Source organism: Schistocerca americana, chromosome 3, assembly GCF_021461395.2.
Source record: "Schistocerca americana isolate TAMUIC-IGC-003095 chromosome 3, iqSchAmer2.1, whole genome shotgun sequence".
In the NCBI taxonomy this organism is placed as follows: domain Eukaryota; kingdom Metazoa; phylum Arthropoda; class Insecta; order Orthoptera; family Acrididae; genus Schistocerca; species Schistocerca americana.
The window spans coordinates 71,269,396-71,288,474 of NC_060121.1; positions in this window are offsets into that span (position 1 = coordinate 71,269,396).

The following is a 19,079-nucleotide window of genomic DNA, read 5'->3' on the forward strand; positions in this document are numbered from 1 at the left end:
CACTACATGTCAACATCACTTGTAATGAACTTACTGGGCTACTGTATCCTATCAACTAATTTGCAATTACATGTGCTAGAGCACATAACAGGCTAACTGAAAAGTTTACTTAATAAGTAATGGCTTACTTTAATAATATTAACACCAAATATTCATGCGTGATAACATGACCAAAACACTATGCTTTGTTTCTGATCAGATGGGAAGAAAAATTACATTTTTTGGTCGTGTCCTCCTTTCCAAAGGTAAGGGCAGGCTAAATCTGTTTTAAAAACATTTGTATATACAAGCTTTCTGGGCCTACGTGACTATCTATTAAATGGTATGTTTATGTTCTCTTTATTGATGCATATTTGTAAATTGCTGAAAATTAAATAATGACATATGGCACCGCTTCATTCAAAAATTGACAGAGGGTCGCTCGTACACAAAATAATCAAGAAAAAGCAGACATATAAGTAACAATAACCAACCAAAGCAGTACAGCTTTGGACTTTGTGTGTGTGTGTGTTTGACATAATGTCTCTCACACACAAACAAAAACACACACACACACACACACACACACACACACACACACACACACACACCTTGTGCACAACCTCGTGGGCTTTCTGGTATACTGAAATTGTTCTGGAATGTACTAAAAAACTATCATTTTCCCATGCAACAGAACTCCCATCTACATCCGGCCACGTCAACCAGTGCGCCTTCGTACTTGAGATGAACCCGAGCCTTCTACACTGATCATTTGATGTATGCCTGCCCACTGCCTTCTGCATACTCTCATTTGCATTTCCTTTGATTAATAACGAAAATATATTAATCAAATTGCCTTATGGTTGGTGTGAATAGCTTTTAAATTTAGGTGAAGTCCTTATGTTGATGTTTTGTTGTTGCTGCTGCTGCTGCTGCTGTTTTCATTATTGTTAAAATTACCATTGAAGCCTTTAAAACAAATTTCAAAATAGAGAGGGTATATTTATACGGTACTACATAATGTAGTTGCTACATTACACATATCGGCCACTGTTTATCAACTTCTTCAATTAGTTAAGTGAAAGTGGTAGTGTCACATCTAAACAACGTAACACATATTAGCTTGTGTAATCGCGTGAGGAAGTGACATGAGATGGGCAAGTGTCCCATGCATTTTCCATCAACACGGGCTCCATCCCTTCTCTCTCCATCAACAGCTGCATGGAAACAATTGTGAGAATCATCTTAGCTTCTGCGCATGGGCATTACGACAGGATACTCCATATCCAGCGTGTTTCTTGTTCAGTGTTGAAGCCACACTTACAGTATTACAGCATGTCTTCACAAATCATTTCCAAATTATTGGAATGGACACAGAAGACCTGTACCCTGGCCGGTTCATTCCCCAATTTGATGGCTACAGACTTTTCCCTGTGGGGAAAGCTGAAAGACCGTCTATAATGTTATACCAACTACACCTGATGATATACAAAGAGACTGTCATTTTGAATACAACATGTTACAGTCAAGTGTAACATTACTGGTCCAAATCCACATAACTACTGTATGCATTTGAGTTTTTCTTTAGTGTGTACTACCCCAAGTATTGTACAACTCGCACTAGAATCCTGCAACAAACACCACTGACATTCTAATTTACGACACTTTGTTTGTTTATGTCAATAGGTATTGTTCCATTTAAAGAAGTATGTATCTGCACAAAAATATGCTTTCTAAGTAATATTACAATTTTTTTATTGGCTAAATATACGAGCCCCTGACTACCAATCCATTCTGTGAGAACTCCATATCGATAGCACTTTGATTTCTATATGGTGTAGATTCACAGAGTATAAAACATTTCACCAGATAGTTGATTGTGATCTGAAGGTGAGTGCAGCAAAAGATATTACTGTCACTGCTAAAGAAGTACAGTCAGCTCTCAATTATCCGCAGTAATTGGGGACTTGAAAATCACAGCTAATCGAATTGTGCAGATAATCCACAATTAAGGTACACAGTAATGTGTTAGAATTGTTCATAAACAAAAATTAATTATAGTATCATAATTAAAATCACTTGACTAATGTTTATAATAAATTCTACTTTAATCATCACAGTATAAGTGAAAATTTGGTGCTTATAAAGAATACAGGACAATATTATTTTACATTGCCTTACAGTATTTCGAAACAAAATACAGTCCAGTGTTTGCAGTGGTCTAGCAGCACAGTGTTTACTACAGTCCTGTCGTAACACGAGATTATCACTTACCTACAACCACTCCCGGGTTAAAAAAATTTCCAGCAGCATAAGAAGTGACAAAAATAGGCCACAGATAATCTGCCCAAGGATAATTGAGAGTTTACTATAAACAAGTCAGAAATGAGCAAAAACTACACCTTTCACAGGAGGAGACTTGGTGGTATGGAAGTCGGAGTCCATTAAGAAGTGTAAAACAAAAAATTTCTCCTTTTATAATAACCTGCTTAACATTTCACTTAAACACTGAAATGCAGTTGCAAGACTGTAAAGTTACTGCGTACATTGATGGCCTGCAGCTGTGTTACGGTAGCCGTGATCAGGCCATCGGCAGCTGCCAAAAAGCCATGCATTGACACCTAATACCTATCCCCAGCGGGTCCGGGGTAAGAATAGGCCCGAGGTATTCCTGCCTGTCGTAAGAGGCGACTAAAAGGAGTCCCACCCCCTCAAGGGGGTCGTTAGCGCCTGCGTCCGGAGACGGACGGTTCCATGACCTCTATTTGCGGTCATTTTGCTTTTTCACTTCTCGTTTCTTCCTTCCTTTGGTTGGTTCCTTTCATTGCTCTTTTCCACCTCACTGTCTTCCTTACTCTTTCCTTTGTCTTCTTCTCATTGCCTTCTTCTCATTGCCTTCTTCTCATTGCCTTCTTCTCATTGCCTTCTCTGGTCTCCGCCTCGGCGTTTGAGACAGTCTGTCCTCTCTCTCCCTCTCTCTCTTCTTTTTCCTCTTCTTCCTTCCTCCCTGTGCGTGCCTGAAGGCCGACCCACGCGTTCGCACGCGTAGCCGGTGACGGGGTAACTCGTAATTCCCCGCCCTGGGTAGACATGTAAGGCACGCGCGTACCCCCTCGTAAAGGCCAGGCCTGGGGAGGGGTGATTGCCTGAGCTGATACCTTCTGACCATGCCGATTGGTCCCTCCGTCTGTTTCTCGGGAGGTGTGACCTGAGGTGTAAACATTCACCTAAGGCGGGAGTGCCCTCTGAGAGGGTCCCCACAAGGAAGGAGCGCGCCATCGGAGACGCTGGCAATCATGGGGGATTCCTCCGCAATGGATTTCACTCCATCTGTCTCGACTTCTGCCCAAAAACGGAAACGTGACCAGCCACCAGTGACAAAAGGACTACCGCCTGCCCCACAGTTCCTCATCGTTTCCCGATCTGAGGACGGAAAGGATTTTTCCTCTGTCAACCCTTTCGTTATCCAGAAGGGTGTAGATGCCATAGCCGGATCTGTCAAATCTTGTACCAGGTTGCGTAACGGTACCTTATTACTAGAAACTGAGAGCGCCTTTCAGGCACAAAAACTGCTTCGGGCCACACTCCTGTACACGTTCCCTGTGCGGGTGGAGGCTCACCGAACTTTGAATTCGTCTCGTGGTGTGGTCTATACTAGCTCCCTCGACGGATTGACTGACGAGGAGATTCAATCATTCCTCGCTGAGCAGGGCGTGACGGATGTCCATAGGGTCATGAAAAAGGTCAACAAAGACCTTGTACCAACCCGGACACTTTTCTTGACCTCCGATAGTGTTAAGCTGCCATCGCGCATCAAGGCGGGCTACGAGGTTATTTCTGTTCGCCCCTATGTCCCGACACCTACGCGCTGCTACCAGTGTCAGCGTTTCAATCACACTCGACAGTCTTGTTCCAATGCGGCTAAATGTGTCACTTGTGGCAGGGATGCCCATGAGGGTGACTGTCCACCTCCGTCTCCTCGTTGTGTGAACTGTCAGGGTGACCATGCAGCATCCTGCCGCGACTGTCCTGTCTATAAGGAAGAACGCTGTATCCAAGAAATTCGGGTCAAAGAGAAAGTGTCCACCTCGGCTGCTCGCAAGCTATTGGCTAGTAGGAAGCCCACGCTGCTCCCAGCGGGGAAATACAGTACTGTCCTCGCCTCTCCTCGGACTACCAGGGATGTGGCAACCCAGACATGCGATCTGACCTTCAGCACCACGGTCGTCCGTTCGGCCAGTGCTAAGATCGCCCGGTCAACGTCTCCTCTTCCTCCCGTCACCCCTCAGACACAAGCACCTTCATCAGCTTCTGTCAAGACGAAGACCCAGAAGTCCGATGCACGGGCCTTCAAGAAGGAACCGTCCCGTGCAGACTTCCTACGTACCTCGACCTCCCAGCCTTCGACCGGTACTTCCACCAATCGTCCTTCCAAGAAGGCTCATAGGAAGCACAGTTCTCCTTCTCCGCCACGGCGCATTTCTTCTCCTGCGCCACCCAGCGGTTGCCGCCCCAGGCCGTCATCCGTTTCACCTGGTCGCACCGCTGGTAGCCGAACATCTGGCCGTTCACTGGCGGAGGAAGCTCCCCCTCCCGGCCATCTTCCCAAGATGGCCGATGAACCTATAGACCCCATGGACGATGACTGTCCGCCTACTGATAGCGGCGGCAGTGCTCGCTCGAAGCCAGGCCCTCAGCGGCCTTCGAGGTGACCCCTTCTTTCGTCTTCCTTTTCTTCTTACGATGGCACTTATTCACTGGAATATTCGCAGCATTCGCTCCAACCGAGAGGACTTGAAGTTGCTGCTCCGCTTGCACCGTCCGCTCGTCGTAGCCCTCCAGGAAACGAAGCTACGCCCATGCGATCAAATTGCCTTGGCACACTACACCTCTGTGCGTTTTGACCTACCCCCTGTGGTAGGTATCCCGGCCCATGGAGGGGTTATGTTGCTGGTCCGGGATGATATTTACTACGATAACATCACGTTGCACACCGGCCTGCAGGCAGTAGCCATCCGCATTACTCTCCCCACTTTTGCATTTTCCATTTGTACCGTTTATACTCCATCGTCATCTGCCGTTACCAGGGCAGCCATGATGCAACTTATTGCTCAGCTACCTGCACCATTTTTGTTAACTGGAGACTTCAATGCCCACCATCCCCTTTGGGGCTCTCCAGCATCCTGCCCGAGGGGCTCCCTGTTAGCAGACCTTTTCAACCAGCTCAATCTTGTCTGCCTCAATACTGGCGCCCCTACTTTTCTTTCGGACACATCTCACACCTATTCCCATTTAGACCTCTCTATATGTACTCCCCAACTTGCACGCCGGTTTGAGTGGTATGCACTTTCTGATACATATTCGAGCGACCACTTCCAGTGTGTTATCCATCTCCTGCAGCATACCCCCTCTCCGTGCTCCTCTAGTTGGACCATCTCCAAGGCGGATTGGGGGCTCTTCTCTTCCAGGGCGACCTTTCAGGATAAAACCTTCACAAGCTGCGATCGTCAGGTCGCACACCTCACGGACGTCATTCTCGCTGCTGCTGAATATTCCATCCCTCACCCTACTTCTTCTCCACGTCGCGTACCGGTCCCCTGGTGGACTGCAGCATGTAGAGACGCTTTACGTGCTCGTCGACGTGCTTTACGCGCCTTTCAACGCCACCCTACAGTGGCGAATTGTATCAATTATAAACGATTACGTGCTCAGTGTCGTCGCATTATTAAAGAAAGCAAGAAAGCCAGCTGGGCTGCTTTCACAAGCACCTTCAACAGTTTTACTCCTTCTTCTGTTGTCTGGGGTAGCCTGCGCCGGCTATCTGGCACTAAGGTCCACTCACCAGTTTCTGGCTTGACGGTCGCGAATGACGTCCTTGTGGCCCCTGAGGATGTCTCCAATGCCTTCGGCCGCTTTTTCGCAGCGGTTTCGAGCTCCGCTCATTACCACCCTGCCTTCCTCCCCCGCAAACAGGCAGAGGAGGCTAGGCCACCTAACTTCCGCTCCTCGAATCGTGAAAGTTATAATGCCCCATTCACCATGCGGGAACTCGAAAACGCACTTGGCCGATCACGGTCCTCTGCTCCAGGGCCAGATTCTATTCATATTCAGATGCTGAAGAACCTTTCTCCTGCGGGTAAAGTTTTTCTTCTTCGTACATACAATCGCATCTGGATTGAGGGACATGTTCCCGCATGCTGGCGTGAGTCTATTGTTGTCCCGATTCCTAAGCCGGGGAAGGACAAGCACTTGCCTTCCAATTATCGACCCAACTCGCTTACCAGCTGTGTCTGTAAAGTGATGGAGCGAATGGTTAACTCTCGATTTGTTTGGCTGCTCGAGTCTCGACGCCTACTTACCAATGTACAATGTGGATTTCGTAGGCGCCGCTCTGCTGTTGACCATCTGGTTACCTTGTCGACCTTCATTATGAATAACTTCTTGCGGAAGCGCCCGACCGCAGCTGTGTTCTTTGATTTGGAGAAGGCTTACGACACCTGTTGGAGGGCGGGCATTCTCCGCACCATGCATACATGGGGCTTCGCGGTCGCCTCCCTCTTTTTATTCGTTCCTTTTTAATGGATCGACAGTTCAGGGTACGTGTGGGTTCTGTCCTGTCAGACTCCTTTCACCAGGAGAATGGGGTGCCACAGGGCTCAGTTTTGAGCGTCGCTCTCTTCGCCATAGCGATCAATCCAATAATGGATTGCCTCCCAGCTGATGTATCAGGCTCCCTTTTCGTAGACGATTTTACCATCTATTGCAGCGCGCAGCGTACGTGTTTCCTGGAGCGCTGTCTTCAGCGTTCTCTTGACCGTCTTTACTCCTGGAGTGTCGCCAATGGCTTCCGTTTTTCTGCCGAGAAGACGGTCTGTATTAACTTCTGGCGCTACAAAGAGTTTCTCCCACCGTCCTTACGACTCGGTCCCGTTGCTCTCCCATTCGTGGAGACAACAAAATTTTTAGGTCTTACATTTGACAGGAAACTTAGTTGGTCTCCACATGTGTCATATTTGGCTGCCCGTTGTACCCGTTGTCTAAATGTCCTCCGTGTTCTCAGTGGTATGTCGTGGGGAGCGGATCGAACCGTCCTGCTTCGTCTATATCGGTCGATCGTCCGCTCCAAGCTGGATTATGGGAGCTTCGTATGCTCCTCTGCACGGCCATCCATCTTACGCCGCCTCAACTCCATACAACATCGGGGTTTACGACTTGCGATCGGAGCGTTTTATACTAGCCCCGTCGAGAGTCTTCATGCTGACGCTGGTGAGTTGCCACTCACCTACCGGCGCGATATACTGCTTTGTCGGTATGCCTGTCGGCTCCTGGCAATGCCCGACCACCCGTCTTATCGTTCCTTTTTTGATGACTCTCTCGACAGTCAATACGGGTTGTATGTCTGTGCCCTGCTACCCCCTGGAGTTCGCTTTCGTCGCCTCCTTCAACACCTTAATTTTTCACTCCCTGCAACCTTTCGAGTGGGCGAGAGCCACGCGCCACCTTGGCTCCAGGCTCAGGTTCGCGTCCACCTTGACCTCTGCTCGCTCCCAAAGGAGGTTACCCCCGGTTCAGTCTACCACTCCCGTTTTATCGAACTTCGTTCGAAGTTCATTAATATGACCTTCATTTATACAGATGGCTCTAAGACCAATGACGGGGTTGGGTGTTCCTTTATTGTCGGGGCACAAAGTTTCAAATACCGGCTCCATGGCCTTTGTTCGGTCTTCACAGCTGAGCTCTTTGCCCTCTACCAGGCTGTCCTTTACATCTGCCGCCACCGACATTCTGCATATGTCATCTGCTCCGATTCCCTGAGCACTATCCAGAGCCTCAGTGATCCGTACCCGGTTCACCCTTTCGTGCACCGGATCCAACGCTCTCTTCAGCAGCTGGTGGACGTCGGTTCTCCGGTTAGCTTTATGTGGGTTCCTGGCCATGTCGGTATCCCTGGGAACGAAGCTGCAGATGCCGCGGCCAAGGCTGCGGTCCTCCAGCCTCGGACATCATCTTGTTGTGTCCCTTCATCAGATTGTAGCAGGGTCATTTGTCGGCGCATTTTATCGCAGTGGCATGCCGATTGGGCTGCACTTACAGACAACAAACTTCGGGCCCTGAAACCTCTTCCCGTGGCTTGGACGTCCTCCTCACGCCCTTCTCGGCGGGAGGAGGTCGTTTTGGCCCGGTTACGAATTGGCCACTGCCGGTTCAGCCATCGCCATCTGCTGACGGCTGCGCCGGCGCCGTTCTGCCCCTGTGGGCAATTGCTGACGGTCTGCCATATTTTAACGGTCTGTCCGAATTTTAACACCCTGCGTCTTGATCTTGGCCTGCCATGTACTGTAGAAGCCATTTTAGCGGATGACCCACGAGCAGCTGCTCGCGTTCTTCATTTTATCAATTTGACAACCCTCTCAAAGGACATTTGATTCTGCTGTTTTCCTTTTTTAATCCTATGCCTGTTAGTCTGTCTTTTATCGTGTTTTCCGTTTCGTTGCTGTTTTAAACTTGTGACTCGCGGTGCATTCCTCACGTAGTCTGGGCGCTAATGACCGTTGAAGTTGTGCGCCCTAAAACCACAACAACAACCAAAAAAAAAACCTAATACGTGCACCAATAGCACATCTAAAATATCATTCGCTCCCCACTCATCAGTTTCAGTTTGTCACCTTTACCATTCGTGTTATAATTGGTTAGGATAGGCTTCCAAGCTGCTGTGCCCAGCCCACTGCAACTGCCCGGGATCAGCTTATGCCGATTCTAATATAGATGGTGTACCACACTTTTGAAGCACGTCAACAATATTGACACAAGATTTGAATTTTAAATACTGCATAGTTTTCTGTAGCAAAGCATTTAATGTGACTGCACAGGCTTTTTGGGCATAATAATTGATAATATTCTTCTCGGGTCAGCAGCTGTATCACGAAATCATCTTAACACAATATTTCTGTCATCCACCTAGCCACCATTTTCAAGTGAGTATGCCGTTGTACGAACTTGACGGAATTGAATTCAGACTCTGAGTAGCAGTTCCTTTATATGCTGCAGAAGTCAGACAGTACGTGCATGACAAAGTGTTGTGACTGCCCTCTAGCAGAACTGAACATATAGCAGCCCAATGGTGGAAGCTGGCAAAATCGACAAATCTATATCCACAAACTTTTCTAATGGCTGAATCAAAAACCATCATTTTTATTGTTTGGGGACATGAGAGAAGCCTCCACGAAGGGTGTGTCCTGACAACTAAGCCTTACTCATCCAGGCATCCCCTGTGCATCTAGGTATACCTAGATGGCTGATTCTCTCACACCAGAAGCAAACAAATATGCGAGTAAATTAACGGTCCTCATCAGAGCCAACTTTAACTATCATATCTATAAATACTGAAGGCATTTCATCAGCCAAAGAACATCTGTTATCCAACCTATGCCGTGACAAAAAATGCGACGTCCTGTGTATACAAGAGATGCATAGAAATGAGTGACAGAGACGACCAAAAATACTGGGCATGAAACTAGCTGCAGAAACACCGCACTCTCAGTATGGAAGTGCTATATTTGTAAGATCAGGGCTTCAGATAATCAGTGCTCACTGCACCGTAGAAAATAAAATCGAAGTCATCTCAGTGGAGCTGAATAACTGCGTGGTTACCTCTGTGTATAAGCCCCCTTCGGCTACATTTTCCTTCACACCACAGAGGAACTTCCATAACAGCAAGACGTCTGTAGTAGTCAGTGACTTTAACAGCTATAGTCATTTGTGGGGATACTCTGAAGATGACGAAAATGGGGAGGCAGTCCTCTCCTGGGCTGAATCCTGCCAGTTGTCTCTTATACACGACAGCAAGCAACCCCCTTCCTTCAACAGTGGCAGGTGGCAACGTGGATTTAACCCTGACCTCCTCTTTGTGAGTAAAGACATTACACAGCTTTGCTCCAAATCAGTGTGCTCGCCCATACCAAAGACGCAACACAGGCCACTACTGTGTCAAGTGCTTCCAGCAATAAGGCCACAGGAGGTGAATTTCAAACGGAGTTACAGTTGCAAGATAGCTGATTGGAAAAAATTTGCTAAGATCCTGGACAAGGAGATTAAGTCTGTGTGACCTATTCCTGAAGAGTAGGACAGCTTTGTTCAAACTGTCAAACATTGCTCCCGGGCATCAATTCCAAGAGGGTGTAGGATAATGTATCTGCAGGGTGTGACACCTGAAACAGCTGTTCTGCTGGACGGATACTATCGACTATATGAAGAAAACCCTTATAGCGAGGAGACTTATCTGGCTGCGCAAAATACTCTCTCCGCAATCTCTGAGGCGAAGAGAGGAAAGTGGGTTAAACTGATGACAGAATGTGAGATGAGTAGAAGTAGTCAAAAGGCCTGGAGATTGTTACGACACCTTAACAATGATCCCTCCCAACCCAATACGCATACAAATGTGAAGGGAGACCAGATCACACACCAGCTATAGAAAAATGGTAAACCTGACCATACCAGTAAAATTGGAAGATGAACCCTGGAAAGGGAGCCAGAAAAAGAGGGAAACACTGTCTCGACCATTCAGTTTGAATGAACTCGACTCAGCTATAAATAAGTGCAAAGTCAGAAAAGCAGCAGGGGTAGATGAAATAAGAAGTGAACAGATCAAGAACTTTGATCCAGGCGCAAAGTGCTGGCTACTCGAGCTAATGAATAATTGTCTCAAGAGCGGCCAAGATACCAAAATCTTGGTGGAAAGCAAAAATTATAGCTATACATAAACCAGGGAAAGACCGGGATGACCCCAAAAGCTATAGGCCAATCTCCCTCCTATGCCACCTGTATAAGGTATTGGAAAGGTTGATCCTCCAAAGAATTACAGATATGATAGAACCATTACTGATCCCTCAACAGGCAGGATTCAGACAAGGGAAGGGCTGCACAGCACAGGTGTTGAATTTGACACAGCATATAGAGGACGGTTTCCAAAGGCGGCAGATAACAGGAGCGGTGTTTATAGATCTTTCAGCCGCCTACGACACTGTCAACCACAGACTCTTGTTGCTGAAGCTATACAACCTCACCAAGGACTACAAACTAACCTATCTAATTAGAAATCTTCTGCAGAACCGAAGATATTTTGTGGAATATCAAGGACAAAGAAGCAGATGGAGGCAGCAGAAAAATGGGCTGCCACAAGGTAATGTACTGTCACCCACCCTCTTCAATAAATACACTAACGACCAGCCGTTACCAGAAGGAACACAAAGCTTCGTATATGCAGATAACCGAACAATTAAAGCACAAAATCACAGCTATGAGAGGGTGGAGCGGAAGCTAACTGATGCTCTGAAAGAATTAACTGCCTATTACAGGGACAATCAATTGAAGCCAAATCCTCCTAAGACCCAGACCTGTGCTTTCCACCTCCGAAACAGACAGGCTAGTAGAACCTTGCAGGTAGATTGGGAAGGAACCTCTTTAGAACACTGCAAGACTGCGAAATACCTCGGAGTCACTCTGGACCGTGCTCTTACATATAAGGAACACTGCTTAAAAACAAAGCAAAAAGTGGCTGCCAGGAACAATGTGGTTAGGAAGCTGACTGGAACAACACAGTACGCGCATCCGCATTAGCCCTCTGCTACTCTGCAGCTGAGTACGCTTGCCCACTATGCTGCAGATAGAACATCATCAAATTTCTTTGTATGTGTATGAGTGAGACATGTCTTATCACTACGGGTTGTCTAAGAGCCACACCTGTGGAAAAACTGTACTGCTTATCCGGCATAGCCCCCCCCCCCCCCCCCCAGACATCCGAAGAGATACAGCAGCACGGAGTGAAATGAAGAAGTGGACCTTCACATTGACGATGAAATGCAGAAATTACATCGGGATTTAATACAAATGCCGCAATGTCAACTTCTGTCCATTACTAGTAACGCCTCAAAAAGTCACTGCTATGAAAATTTCCTGGAATGCCAGTGTTAGATAGCGATGCACCACTACAGGTTTTCTGCAACCCTTGGACCTTCACATTGACGATGAAACACAGAAATTGTGATCGGGATTGAATACAAAATGCACAATGCCGATTTCTGTCTAAGTGGAGTAACGCCTCAAAAAGCTGGTGCTATGAAAATTTCATGGGATGCCAGTGTTCGATTCCGTTGCACCACTACTGGTTTTATGCATCCCTTGGACCTCTACATAGACGATGAAGGACTGAAATTGCATCGGGATTGAATACAAAATTCCCAATGCCGACTTCTGTCCAGAGGGACAAACGCCTCAAAGAGTCGGTCCTTAGAACATTTCGTCGGAGGCCAGTGTTCGATTCCGATGCACCACTAGCGGACTTCTGCAACCCTTGGACCTTCACATTGACTATGAAACGTATGAATACCATCGGGATTGAATACAAAAGGCAAAATGCCGAATTCAGTCCAGCGGGATTTACGCCTCCAAGAGTCGGTGCTATGAAAATTTCCTGCGATGCCAGTGTTCGATTCCCATGCACCTCTACAGGTTTTCTGCACCCCTTGGACCTTCACATTGACGATGAAACACAGAAATTGCATCGGGAATGAATACAAAAGGCGCAATGCCGACTGCTGTCCAGGGGGAGTAACGCCTAAAACAGACGATGCTTAAAACCTTTCCAGGGAGGCCAGTGTTTGATTCCGATGCACCACTACAGGTTTTCTGCAACCCTTGGACCTTCACTTTGACGAAGAAACACCGAAATTGCTGTCGATGAGTTTGCAGTCTAAAAGTTTCTAGCTATATATAAAAAAAAAATCGCATTCCGAAGAAAATACCCAGTGAGACAAATAACTGTTTTGGATAATTCACTTTTAGAGCCAGTGTTTCAAACCTCTTACTTAGGCGATGATACTGAAAATTTTATTTTCAAATTAATGCACATTCGAACTGTCTTTGGAACCAATTATAGACAAATGACCCCTAAAGTGCAAAAAGAAACCAGTACGAAATTTTATAAAGTGATGGTGATTACTTCGTTAGACCTGCTAGATTAGTCAAGGGCGTTAATGCGCTGCTTCCTGGACTCGGGTAGTCACGCCGGCCGTGGATCGAATCCCCCCGGCAGATTACCGACGAGGGCCAGTCAGCCTGGATGTGGTTTCTAGGCGGTTTTCCATATCCCACTAAGTGGATACTGGGCTGCGCCCCCCCCCCCCCCACCCCCCCTTACGTTTCACATACACTACTCGCAGACATTTGAAAACGTTCGCACTATTTCATGGCTTACACTAGACACATACAGCTGGGGTACACCATTTCCATCCCAGGGAGTACAGGGTACAGCAGGAAGTGCATGTGGCCACCCTCTGACCCCAACATTGCCAGATCCATGGTAACAAGGCCGACCCCACACTAAAGTGTGACAAAGGCCCAAAGGAAATTAATGATGATGATTACTTTGTTACACTATGTAAATGAAACTTTGGAGACCATGAAAAGAAAGAACAGAGACGTGAATGGAAATGAAGGAACAAAATTGAATATTTTCAACATGAAAATCAAATGTATCTTGAAAAATAGACACAAAACCTCATGAGAATGCAAGGTTCTTCCGAAAATCTTGAATTTTCGAATGGGGAAAAGAGTTGTTGGAGGACTTCAGAGAAGATTGAAATGATTCCGTTTGTTAGGTATGGAAGGGGCAACAGCCTAATTCTTGAAAGGAAAATGATGATGTGATGTGTATCCATTGGCGTAAAGCATTTTTTTTAATCGTTATTGGGTAGAGGGGATGGAAAGATCGCATTCCTGACTATGGTTACAAAGTTAATGTTAAGTTTGTGGTCATGGATACCCAACCCATTACGTTCAGACTTTATAGTATGGCCCATTTTTGGATGTACAATCTTCTTGGCTTTATCTATAAAACTGAAATTTAGGAATAAATGAAACACTAAAAGTATTTCTTACTCATATTTGCTGCAAACATTGTAATATTATTGATGTTAGACAAATGATATTAGAACCAGTGTCTGCTGATATAAACATGAATAAAGATTACAAGTCAACCACATATGCAACGGTAGTTTGACGTGTGAGATTCACAAGAAAAGGTAAAGGTGCACTTACCCTGCGTATGGCCTTTTTATTGCAAGAGTTCCCGTGAAAAATGGTAGGAAGTGAACACGGTGAATAATTAATCGGATGTGGATAAAGAACAATACTGCTTCTTCGTAACTTTCTGTGTTTCATAAACGAAGTTGATTTATACTTTCTTTAACTCGGAGCAATTTTTAGCCGCAATTTCGTAAATGGAGATATAGTCGGAAAAAACCGAAGAGACTGGTGATAGTACACAGTAGCAATTGAAAATCGGACTGGCTACGACGTACGACAACGAATTACCAACATAGGAACGTGCAACGGTTGAGTTGCACACGCTAAGTTCACGTCAGTTCAGCAAATTATTAATGAAACGCAAAATAGATACAAAATGGAAGGTACAGTGATTAAATTCTAGCACTAAGAAATGTGTATCAATGATAAGGGAATTTTGATAGACGAAATGTAAAAGACGTTATATATGACTATTTACGAACAGCATAGCAAACAAAACCACGCAAACCGCCCCGCATTTCAAGCAAAGAAATGACGACTACACTGCACTTCAGTATCTTTGTCTCTCATAATAAGTAATATCGTTGAATGAAATTCCAAAGTCGCTGAGTCCATATTAAAGGCGTTTCATGAAAGTGGGGCGGTGCACACAGCATCCGAATGCTGCAACTTCTAATCAGTGCGCTTTCCACTGCTACGTATCTTACCTGAAGCCGTGTGCAACACATCACTTACCTTTCCGTACTCGTGCCACGGCACTTATTACGGCTTCCTCTTCGCCTCGGGCACAGCGACAGGAACACTTCCCGACGCGCTCCGCCACCTTGAAGCGACTGAAGGGATGCGTTTCCGCGGATATGACTTCAGCGATCGTCAGCTGTCATTCATTGTTGCGTGTGCCGTGGCTTCAATGTTATCGCTTTGGAGGATGAAAGTCAAGCCGTCACATAGACTCCGTGACCAAGAATAGCGCGTGTAATCATTTCAGAGTGTTAAACCGGAATGGAGATTCTCGCAAGTGACATGCGAAACCCGCATACAGCCGCGCAGGAAGTATTTGAGGCTTCTTTTACACTGTTTGTCTCAGTTGTTTGTGTGAATAACTAACCACACCCGTTAGCAAAATGTGTGCTTCGAGCATAATTGACATCCGTCTACAATATGTGTGTAAAAAACTGAATTTAACTTTGCCGTAAATAGGATCGATCTAAAATTGTTGCCACTCTCCGAGAAATTATTAGTTGGCATTTTGCTGACGAGTTAAAAAGCATGTAATATTTACTAGAATCATGTATGTAAATTTCTTACTATCGATCTTTACATTTAATGAATATAGTTTCTGGATAATTGAAGCTTTTCATTCGAAAACCTATTTGTGTGTGTGTGTGTGTGTGTGTGTGTGTGTGTGTGTGTGTGTGTGTGGTGACCAAGTGTTTCATCTCACTTATTTCATGTTTTCCCTTTGAGAATGCTATACGTCTACATCATCACCTACAAAGAGACGTCAGGGCTTAGGAATAGTCTGTGGTAAAGTCATGAAAATTACTAAATTACTAGGTGGTAAATAAATTTTATATACAATGCAAGTTCTGAGTAAAAAGTAGCAATAATTCCACTTTTTTTCACATGGGAAACATACTGTACTCTAAAATTTGTACTAATCATTCTACAAACTACGGCCTAGAAGTGAAGTTAGTTTTAATTACAGCTGTTCTCGTTAGAATTTCCAATTGACAAATATTAAGCTGAATGGTTGTAACACACAACAGAGTCGGTTAAAGGTGGTTGTATTCTTAAAGACGGTGTTTTGTCTGGCAATAGCAGTGTTTTTCCGCTGTATAGTAAAAAAACGTAAGAGCAAAATTTTCATAAAAAAATTATGCTGTCGCCCTGCAGCAAAAGAAGTGGAAATACGAATGAAACGGTAATCTTTTGTCATCGGAGTTTTGTGTCGCACCACACGCGTAAAAGTTTTTAGAGTACTGCGTGTGCCGAGTTATGGCAAATCGTCTTGTTTAAGCAGTGACCTTCCCACAAGTTTCGTACCAGATTAGAATCCAGAAAAGTGTTGGTAAATGTACAGCGCCGCTCCTTGTTGACACGACTCATTTAAATTACAGGTGGACTGTAGCTGTGATAACATTGTCGGCCCGTCAATTTCTGTTACTTAATGCGCAACCTGTGCATTTGTCCAAATGGTTAGCTGTTTTCATACACTACCAAGATATGTCTTACATTCTACCAATTCTCGTCTTTCACATATTTATCGTTAGATCTATCGTGATTATGCTATACTGGGAAAGGAAAATATACTGGAGTGACTCAGATTCTTTTTCATTCCGATGCCAATTCCTCACTATGCGCTGAAGCAGTGCAGGATAACTTTTTATATGAATTCTCTAGGAACGTCATTATTTAAATTCAAGTTATCGCTATGTGATTTCTGTTGTTATCTTCGCCAGTTGCCCAATTAACTGAATCACCATGCACTGTAAGAGTAATTGCCAGCCGCAGTAACCGAGCGGTTCTAGGCGCTTCAGTTTGGAATCGCGCGACCGTTACGGTCGCATATTCGAATCCTGCCTCGGGCATGGATGTGTCTTATGTCCTTAGGTTATTTAGGTTTAAGTAGTTCTATGTTCTAGGGGACTTATGATCTCATATGTTAAGTCCCATAGCGCTCAAAACCATTTTTTGTAAGAGAAATTCTGTGAAAAAAATAAAAATAAAATAAAAAATAATAGTGACCATGAGACACAGCACTTGATTACGCGCCCATGTTATGTAAGAAACCGCAGCGGGCAGCAGCTTTTAACAGCGAGTCATGGTTATCGTCACGTCTCTGGTCGAAAGGCATCAGCTTCTTATGGACTATGAAATTATCTTGTAGTTAAAACATAATTTCGAAACAAAACTGTGGCCATTAAGTTTATTTGGCTCTGAGCACTATGGGACTTAACATCTTAGGTCATCAGTCCCCTAGAACTTAGAACTACTTAAACCTAACTAACCTAAGGACATCACACAACACCCAGCCATCACGAGGCAGGGAAAATCCCTGACCCCGCCGGGAATCGAACCCGGGAACCCGGGCATGGGAAGCGAGAACGCTACCGCACGACCACGAAATGCGGGCCATTATGTTTATTACGACAGTCATTAATTATTGCTAATTTGTTTAAAAATTTGAAACTACTTAGCCTGCAAGATCCGGGCAGTCACAGAGGGTGGGATTATTGGTAGTTGGGAGATCCAACTTATATGCGCCTAATGGGACCCCTTAGGTACTTGGCTGACAAGAAGGGAAAGAAAACCAATGTGCAATCCGTGTGCATACCGGGTGGAGTCATTCCAGATGTGGAATGGGTCCTCCCGGATGCCATGTAGAGCAAAGGATGCAGCCCGCTGCAGGTGGTTGTCGGTACCAATGATGTGTGTCACTATGGATCAGAAGAGATTCTCTCTGATCTCGAGTGACTAACAGAAGTGGTAAACGGTGCCAGTCTTGCTTGCAAGTGCAAAGCGGAGCTGACCATTTGCAGCATAATCGACAGGACCGATTGCGGACCTGTGGTACAGAGCCGAGTGGAGGGTCTGAATCAGAAGCTCAGACGGTTCTGCGGCCGTGTAGGCTGCAGATCCCTCGACTTGTGCCAAAGTGTGGTTGGGTTTGGGGTTCCGCTGACTGGATCAGGTGTCCCCTATACGCAGAAGGCTGCTACACGGGTATCAGGGGCTGTGTGGCGTGGACTGGGCGGCTTTTTAGGTTAGATGATCTCGGGAAATCACAAGAACAGCTTCAGTCACAAAGGGGCAGGCCGAACACAGGAAGAACGTAGATAGAGGAACCATTGGTATAACAGTTGTAAACTGTCGTAGCTGTGTTGAGAAAGTACCAGAGCTCCAAGCGCTAATAGAAAGCACTGATGCTCAAACCGTTATAGGCAATGAAAGCTGGCAAAAGCCGGATATACGCTCAGCCGAAATCTTTGCGCGAAACTGAAGTAAATACTTCCTGTGAGTTAGTATGGGCAGAGGTCATTGTTGGCAACCGGAATAAAATAACAATAGGATCCTTTTACCGACCTCCCAATTTAGATGATGTAGTTGCTGAAAGGTTCAAAGAAAACTTGAGTTTGATTTCAAACTCGTACCAAACTCATACGGTAACAGTTGGTGGTACCCTTGATAAGTTGGCGAAAATACATGTTCATTTCCGGAGGTACGCATAAAATATCATCCGAAATTGTGCTAAACGCATTCTCTGAAAATTATTTCGAGCAGTTAGTTCATAAGACCACGTGAATCGTAAACGGTTGTGAAATCACACTTGACATCTTAGCAACAAATAATCCTGTGTTAATAACGAGCATCAAAATGGGTACAGGGATTAGTGAACACAGGGTTCCCGCAGCGAGATTCAATATTGTAACCCCCAAATAGTCCTAAAATAAAGCAATAATATACCTATTCAAAAAAGGAGATAAAAATTCACTTGACGCCTTCCTGAGAGACAATCTTCACTCATTCCAAATTAATAATACAAGTGTAAACCAGATGTGGCTTGAATTCAAAGAAACAGTATCGGCGGCAATTGAGAGATTTAGACCAAATAAATTAACAAACGACGAAAAAAACATCGTTCCTGTGAAATACTACTAGCTCTTTATTCACATGAACTGTTGAGTGCTATTGACAAGGGATTTCAGATCAATTCCGTAATTCTTCATTTCCGAAAGGCTTTTGACACGGTACTACACAAGCGGCTCGTAGTGAAATTGCGTGCTTATGGAATATCGCCTCAGTTATGTGACTGGATTTGCGACTTCCTGTCAGAGAGGTCACAGTTCGTAGTAATTGACAGAGTGTCATCGAGTAAAAAAGAAGTGATTTCCGCGTTCCCCAAGGTAGTGTTATAGGCTCTTTGCTTTTCCTTATCTATATAAATGATTTGGGGGACAATCTGAGCAGTAATCTTAGGTTGTTTGCAGATGACGCTGTAGTTTATCGACTAATAA